The 8,470-nt window shown below is 31.4% G+C and overlaps 1 long non-coding RNA gene across 1 annotated transcript; it reads left to right on the forward strand.

The window, feature by feature from the left end:
* The first annotated feature begins 1,870 nt into the window (after positions 1–1,870).
* On the forward strand, positions 1,871–6,139 carry LOC126892911 (uncharacterized). Its single transcript, XR_007701042.1, has 3 exons — positions 1,871–2,371; positions 2,430–2,624; positions 5,959–6,139. It is a non-coding gene; the product is annotated as an uncharacterized LOC126892911 (long non-coding RNA).
* Positions 6,140–8,470: the final 2,331 nt, after the last annotated feature.

The following is an 8,470-nucleotide window of genomic DNA, read 5'->3' on the forward strand; positions in this document are numbered from 1 at the left end:
TAAATAGTCACACAGCCTTCTACAATAGACCATTTGAAAGGTAATTGACTTCTCTTCCTATTAAATGCAACATTACATATACCTAAAGCTAAGTAGAAAAGAAGTTACAGAACAATGTTTGAAAAGTAACAAGGAAAATGGGCCAAAATCGCTGTGAGTAGCGAACTTTGAAAAATCATATTTTGAAAACTGTAAATCATAGAAACTTCTACTAAACGCCATTTTAAAGATGAAAAATGGATGGATTTTTTTCTATGAAGAAATACCTATACCTATATCCCCGTGGAAAAAAGTTATGGGGCAAAAAACAAAATTGCTATCTTTCGTGTTTTTTTCTTGCTTTTCTTTTGAATATGTTTTGTAAAAAAAATATTTTCGACTTTAAAATGTGATGTTTTAATAGTAAATTTAACCTGGAACAATTTTCCTGTAGACGTGTTTGTACCAAAAGTGCATAGAACTCACCCTAATTCGCCCTGTGCCTAGGCACTAATTCACCCCTTTCTCAAAAACGCACCCCTTTAAATGGTAGCGCTCCGCGGGTTTTTCATATTTAGAGGTCCATTGAATATATGAAACAATAAAAACCCGTTAACGTTGTAGTTCCTATCTAAAATACATAATCAATTGACTATAAAGCGAATCATTCGCACGCACATACATCCTACAAATACACATATTTTTAAGTCGATTTCAGCAGTGTATAACATCTCTAAACGTGCGATTTTACCTTTTAGAGATGAAAGTAGTACAAACTACCTTGACCTGTCTGGTGACATTGTTTAAACGACCTGCATCACCTATATGTGATAACTAAAGTATTACGTCGATTGTACATAAATAATATATAACAAAAGCTAGTAAAATATCCATTCTGTTTGTTGATAATTCAGGAAATTGCAGAGTGATAATCAACGGTTTTGTATGCTATTGCACCACACAGGAAACAAATAATGTTGAACGATTAAATTCTGGGCATGTCATTAATATTATGATATATTATGTTTATTATTTATTAAAATATGAATAACTGTTAAGAAAAATGTGAAAAAGGCGACTCTAGAATACAATATACAATAATATTATAGATAATATATGTTATACAATTTAATCTAGCATAGGCGCAAAATTTGCTGGCAATGTTTTTTAAATACATTTATTTTTTTTTTCAAATCCTAAAAAAAGTAATAAATATTTTTGGTAAAGGGCCTAGCCGGGTAAGATGATCAAAGGTGCCCCCAACTCGATTCGAATTCCATATAGGTCACCGTTTAGCATATATAGTGAAACTAACTTTCTAAAATTTTTAGCCCCCCAGGTGGTTATGTGACCCACCTAGAGCCTAATTAAGGTTTTTATGCTTTTTTATTTATCTCAGCTGCATCGAGAACTAGCGAAAAACTTTAAATAAAAAAGTTGTAAGGTTTAAAAAGTTCTGTCCGAATTTTTTTTATTTTTGGCGATTTTAAAATTTTAAATGAGTATAAAAAATAACTAAGACATTCGTTTTCACGAAAAAACTATATAACGTGTATTTTTGCAGAATGTTTCACCTTAAATTTTTTCAAATTTTTAAAATTGGTGAAACGCACCTTTAAAAATAAAAAACCGCATGTTTCGGTTTTTTTTTTTCGATTTTTTATTCAATTTTATACATGTTTTTCAAAAAAGGTAATACCGTCACTAGAATATGTAAAAAGCTGAAAAATAATTGGGGTTAGCTTAATAAAAAATTTTTGTAACGCCATCCATATTCAAGATACAGGGCGTTGAAGAAAACAAAATTTTACACATTTTTTACGATTTTGCCGAAACTACTGGCAACATTGTAATAAAACGTGGCGGGTTTTAAGAGGTAGTTATTGTGACAAGAATCTACAGGTCGAGCAAGTCTCGTAAATTTCACGATTGCGAGCCACGCTTCACGCAACCGTGTTTGCGTACTTGTGTTTCGAGTTGCGTGGTCGTGCGGCGTTATATTTACCAAATTTAAATATAATCGTTTTCAAAATTAAATCAATATGTCAATATGGCTACTGGGTGTAAAAGATAAATCTTATTCTATCTGTTCTTAATGAGTTTTAGATAATTTTAGTTGTATTTCTTTGTAATTTTGTGTTGTACAAAGATTAATTTAACATTTTCTCTGGAAGTATTAATTTAGAAAGATAATATGCTTCATTGGTGTTGTGTTGTGTTTTGAAGTGTGAAATGCAAAGTAATTGTGATAAAGTCAAGATAAAGTTCACTTTTAAACTGAACTAAATAAGGTATCTGAGAGACAACAATGGTTAAATGCAATACAATGTACAGGTTTTACTAGCGAAATGAAAATTTTCCTGTCCTGTCTGCTGTAATCATTTTATATCTGGTAAGTTACAATTACAACAGTAACGATTTTTGAAGATGTTAACATTTTAATCTTATAGGAAAATCAGCCGACTTAATCGATAATAACAATCTCCAGATTGGGTTCCTTCAATAAATATGGTCTATAAACACAATGAAATAAGTTCCCCAAAATCTAAAATGGAGTGGTATCAAAGGAGAATTAAAGTGAAAAATATTCATATTGAAATTATTTATAAGGCACTGGACTGTCTTAAATTCTACAATAATACTAGGTGGGTAAATGATTTTAGACATTTTTCATTAAGAGTAGATTAAGATTAAGTAGATTTTCATTCAGTAGATTTAAGACTTGTTTACACAGGTAGAGTAATGATGCAAGTACTTGATAGAGTAGAGTAACTCTACCTGTAAAAATGCTCAGCACAGTAGAATAGCTGGTAGAGTGTATAGTTGGAGTTAAAGTAGAGTGACTAGCAACCTATGGCAAAGTAACTACTCTATGACCACCACTACTGCCAAAATGTCTACTCGGCTGCACACTCTACCCATGGAACACGCTCAATTATGGCAGAATAGAGTAGGTAGGAGAGTACATGGGGGCGCTGTCATTCTGGCTGGAATTGTGTTTTGTGTAAATAGTGAAAATGAAGTTCACCGAAGATGAAACTTTAAAACTTGTAGAGCTATAATACGGCGAATACCAGTGTTTATGGAATTTAGGTAGTGTATACTACAGAAATAAAAGTTTGCAGTAAGCTGCAGAGGATGAAATCGTAGAAAGAATGGCAAAGGGGGCTTTGGAGTAAACGAGCTTAAGCAAAAAATTAAGAATTTAAGGTGCACTTATAATCAAGAGTGTTTAAAAATACAAAAATCGGTTTCACTATACTAGCATCAGTACAGGGTGATCAGTTAAGGGTAGCGAGCATCCATATCTCATAAGATATTGGTCGTATAGATTTGAGAAAAAAAAATCATGATAAAAGTCGCCAAGAGAAATTGCTGGAAATTATTTTCGAGTTTGAGGCATAGTTTCGTCCGCTAGAGGGCATAACAATCAACACAAAGTAGAAAAATGGAATTTTTATAGAATTTTGTCTAATGAAAGTTTATCGATGATATCATTTTCATATTTACAGACCATTTCCCTACATTTTTTGTCTAAAACGTTTTGTTCTATCTATCAAAATAAAGCGGTGGGGGAAGTTCAATTGTTTTTTTAAACAAACCAAGGTTTCTTCCGTTTCTTTTGACCGATTTTAGCAAACTTAGGCTCATATGAAAGAGCATAATTTGCACTACAAAACGCTTATTTGGTTTTGAATTTTTTACGTTTGCTGTCGCCGCTAGATGGCGTTAACTGAAATGGTAGCAAATTTTTGAGTTTAAAAAAAAAACAAATGTAATGGTATATTAATTTTTATATATTTTAAAAGAGGATAAATTTCTCTATAATTTAATGAAAAGAATTTATTATCTACCTTTTTTTGAACCGTTGATATTGACCAAAATATAATTTTATTACATTAAAAAATGGCACGCCACTGTTTTTTATCAAAATAAAAATCAGTTTTGTAATCTCTTATTAGTTGCTAACAAAAAGAACCTCTTGACTTTTTTTCGTTAGACAAACGGTTTTGGATTGAGAAAATAAGATATGTTTACATGGGGCGCCCATATCTCGAAACATTACTAATTTACTTTTTTTTCAATCTAAAACCGTTTGTCTAACGAAAAAAGTCAAGAGGTTCTTTTTGTTAGCAACTAATAAGAGATTACAAAACTGATTTTTATTTTGATAAAAAACAGTGGCGTGCCATTTTTTAATGTAATAAAATTATATTTTGGTCAATATCAACGGTTCAAAAAAAGGTAGATAATAAATTCTTTTCATTAAATTATAGAGAAATTTATCCTCTTTTAAAATATATAAAAATTAATATACCATTACATTTGTTTTTTTTTAAAAACTCAAAAATTTGCTACCATTTCAGTTAACGCCATCTAGCGGCGACAGCAAACGTAAAAATTCAAAACCAAATAAGCGTTTTGTAGTGCAAATTATGCTCTTTCATATGAGCCTAAGTTTGCTAAAATCGGTCAAAAGAAACGGAAGAAATCTTGGTTTGTTTAAAAAAACAATTGAACTTCCCCCACCGCTTTATTTTGATAGATAGAACAAAACGTTTTAGACAAAAAATGTAGGGAAATGGTCTGTAAATATGAAAATGATATCATCGATAAACTTTCATTAGACAAAATTCTATAAAAATTCCATTTTTCTACTTTGTGTTGGTTGTTATGCCCTCTAGCGGACGTTTGACAAACTCGAAAATAATTTCCAGTAATTTCTCTTGGCGACTTTTATCATGATTTTTCTTTCTCAAATCTATACGACCAATATCTTATGAGATATGGCCGCTCGCTACCCTTAACTGATCACCCTGTACTATACTTGTACTCTCCTCATGTGAATGGTATCAAGCCATTTTTGGTAGAGTACTACCACTACTCTACTCTCCTCAAAACTCTACCCATGTAAACAAGTCTTTAGAAACAGTGGAAAATGAGGTAGCTAGTAGAGTAGTAGTAGAGTAAAATATACTGGTTTAGCAAATTACAATGTTTTAAGGTAATACAGTAGCGATAAACAGGTAGTCAAAACGTGTTCCAAGATTGTCACTGTAATTTTGAATATTTTTTCGAGGCATTTGGCACACGTATTCGTAAAATAATAAAGAATGGCGGTACAGAGCCCAATTTGAAAAATATATTAATATGTGGAAATTACTCTGTAATTATACAATATTTAAAAAACGAGCCTGTACCGCCATTAAGAAGAACAAAAAAATACACTTTCTTCAAATAAACTTTTTTATCCGATGCCTAGATTTTGTGTAATTTTGGAACTACTAATGAAATAAAAAATTTTAGTAGTTCCAAAATAACACAAAATCGGATAAAAAAGTTGTATTTGAAAAAAGTGTATTTTTTTGTTCTTCTTAATAGCGGTACAAGCTCGTTTTTTTATATTGTATTTAATTACAGAGTAATTTCCACATATTAATATATTTTTCAAATTGGGCTCTGTACCGCCATTCTTTATTATATTACGAATATGTGTGCCAAATATCTTGAAAAAATATTCAAAATTACAGCCGCAATCTTGGAACACATTTTCGCTACCTGTTGATCGATACTGTTTCCTCTTAAGATAGTTTTAATAGTTATTTATGATATAAGTATTAAAAGTACAATTTTAAGACGCGCATGTGAAAGTTAACTTGAAAAAATAATTTTATTAATGTTTTGACTTCCACATTAGATGTCATTGTCAAAATACAAAATATTCATTATTATTAGGTTTGTTCTAGCAAACAGTCAAACTAGTCAAAAACCATCAGCAAACAGTTGGTCAGTAAAAGAACATAATCAGTCACCAGTGCGATCCCCTCTACTCGCGCTGGTCCACTATTCGCTAATGGTTTCAAACTGATGCTAGAACAAACCTATTATTATTATGCATATCATTATCTGTAAATAATATTTCTTCTGATTGTTAATTGTAAAGGATAGAAAAATTACCATTTATTTTATTTTTTTTAGAATCAGCTGAGAGAAGTGGTCTACAAAAAACCAGGAAGGAAACGGAATATGTGGCTACGAAAGGCAAAAGAAAGGTTTACAAAGCAAATGTGACACATTTTTTTGAAATATTTAGGAATATCAGTAAATTGCATTAAAAAATGTATGAAAAGATTTTGTTCAATAAAAATGTTTATATTTATCAAGGATGTATTATTTGGTATGGCCACATATCGTCAGTGATGTAATAATACATCCTATCTGTTTTTTCATGAGTTTTGTAAGATAGACTAAAAACTTGTCTTAGGGTCACCTCCTGTTTTCATAAATTTTTTGACTTGTTTTGTAGTAAATTAAACTATCTATGAACTACAAAACAAGTCAAAACTTACATATGAACACAGGAGGTGACCTTAAAACATGTTTTTCCATCTCTCATACAAAACTCATGAAAAAACAGATAGGAGGTATTGTCACATCAGCAAAAATGTACAGTGATGAGTGCCCTAATAACCGGCAAAATATGGGCAACATATTTAGTTGTGAGATAAAAAGAAATGAAACTAGTTGAGCTGGGAAATTTAGCGAAATTAACCTTTAAATTTACGTTATATTGATCCCACCTTTACACATATCGGAGGAGTATGTCAACTAAAACTGTCACTGTGACAGTGGTAGTTTCCAAACTCGTCTGATACGTCTGAAGGTGGTACACAATCAATACAATCTAAATGTATAAGTTAATATCGCTACCCAGCTCGACTAGTTTCATGTCTTTTTATCTCACTACTTAATACATCTTTTGTGCTATTTTGCCGGTTATTACAGCGCTCATCACTGTATTTCTGGTATATCCAGGGAATGTCTACAAAATATATTTTGAATGTCCAGAGAACATTCGTGGACATTCATGGAATGTTCCAATAAAACATTCAGGTAATGTTTAAAATGCTGACACAGGATTTTCCTGGGATGTTCAGGGAACATGTTTTCGGGGATATTCCAGGAATTTTTCAATGTCTGTGTACCTTCTATGGACCTATATGGAATATTTTGGTGTTATTACCGCCGCACTCCACTTGCGATTTGTAATCAGGAAGATTGAACACATTGTTTCAAATACAAGTCAATCCATTTGTGACTAAATAATCATGGATTGACTTCTATTTGAAAGAATGTGTTCAATCTTCACAACTACAAATCGCAAGTGGAGTCCGGCGCTTAGAGCTACTTCCTCTTCAGTATTATGTATTATACTACAGAAATCAGGAACTTTCCTTCTAAATATATGTATGCATCTTGGCCATCAAACATATTCTTCCAAACATTTTTTTAAGGGGTTACATAGGTCTTGTGGGTAAAAAAAGTGACTTTTTAAAAAAATTATATCTCGAAAACTAAAATTTATTTTTATTTATAATTGGAACATGTAAAAGTATAGTACTTAAGGTAGTCTCAAAAAAAGTTTCAGCCAAAAATATTCATTTTTGTAGAGTTTAAGTTTTTTTGCGTTGGCAGCATAACTAAGTCCAGTCTCATCTGAAATCAAAAAGTTTCTTGTAGTTTATACCTCTGGCTAGAATATGAACGAAGGAATTAAAAAAAATGAAATTTGAAGATTTTACATAAGTTTAAACACATTTTTGACCCCAATTTTTCTCATTTTTAAAGTAGTTTTTTTTATAAAACAAAAATGACCTCATCTAATAAAAAATCCTTTGTTCATTCACTAGCCAGAGGTATAAACTACAAGAAACTTTGATTTCAGATGAGACTGGACTTGTTATGCTGCTCACCGCAAAAAAGGGCTGTTGTCGAAAAATTGCAGTCCACTCTACAAAAATGAATATTTTTGGCTGAAATTTTTTTGAGAGTACTATACTTTTACATGTTTCAATTATAAATAAAAATAATTTTTAGTTTCCAAGATATAATTTTTTTAAAAAGTCACTTTTTTTACCTGCAAGACAACAACTTAACAAATTGTTGATTTCAAATTGTAGCAGTTGTTTTGCAAAGTATGCTGCCCTCTTGTATTTTCTGTGTTATCTTCATCATACAATTACTTCATCTAAAAACTTTCTGCGATATATTCGCAACAACAAAAACAAACAAAACAAAAAAAAAATAAAACAAAAGTTTAACCACCTTCACACCACAGAATCAAGCAATCAAGTTACACAAATTTTCAAACACCTCACCTGACGACACAGCGTCTCAAGTACGATTGCGCGAATTGGTAAATATAACTCCGCACGACCACGCAACTCGAAACACAAGTACGCAAACACGGTTGCGTGAAGCGTGGCTCGCAATCGTGAAATTTACGAGACTTGCTCGACCTGTAGATTCTTGTGTTATTGTGCATGTTTTGACATACAACTAAGGATTTGATATTCATCATTGGGGCGCATAGGGGTAATGGTCTGAACTTTTCAAAGAACAAAAGATAGTACGCCACTGACATATTTCAAATTAACAATCATTTTTGAATTCCTCGTTCAATTTGCAATAAAAAAACTTTCTCTAATTT

The sequence above is a fragment of the Diabrotica virgifera genome, chromosome 9 (assembly GCF_917563875.1).
Source record: "Diabrotica virgifera virgifera chromosome 9, PGI_DIABVI_V3a".
NCBI lineage: Eukaryota > Metazoa > Arthropoda > Insecta > Coleoptera > Chrysomelidae > Diabrotica > Diabrotica virgifera.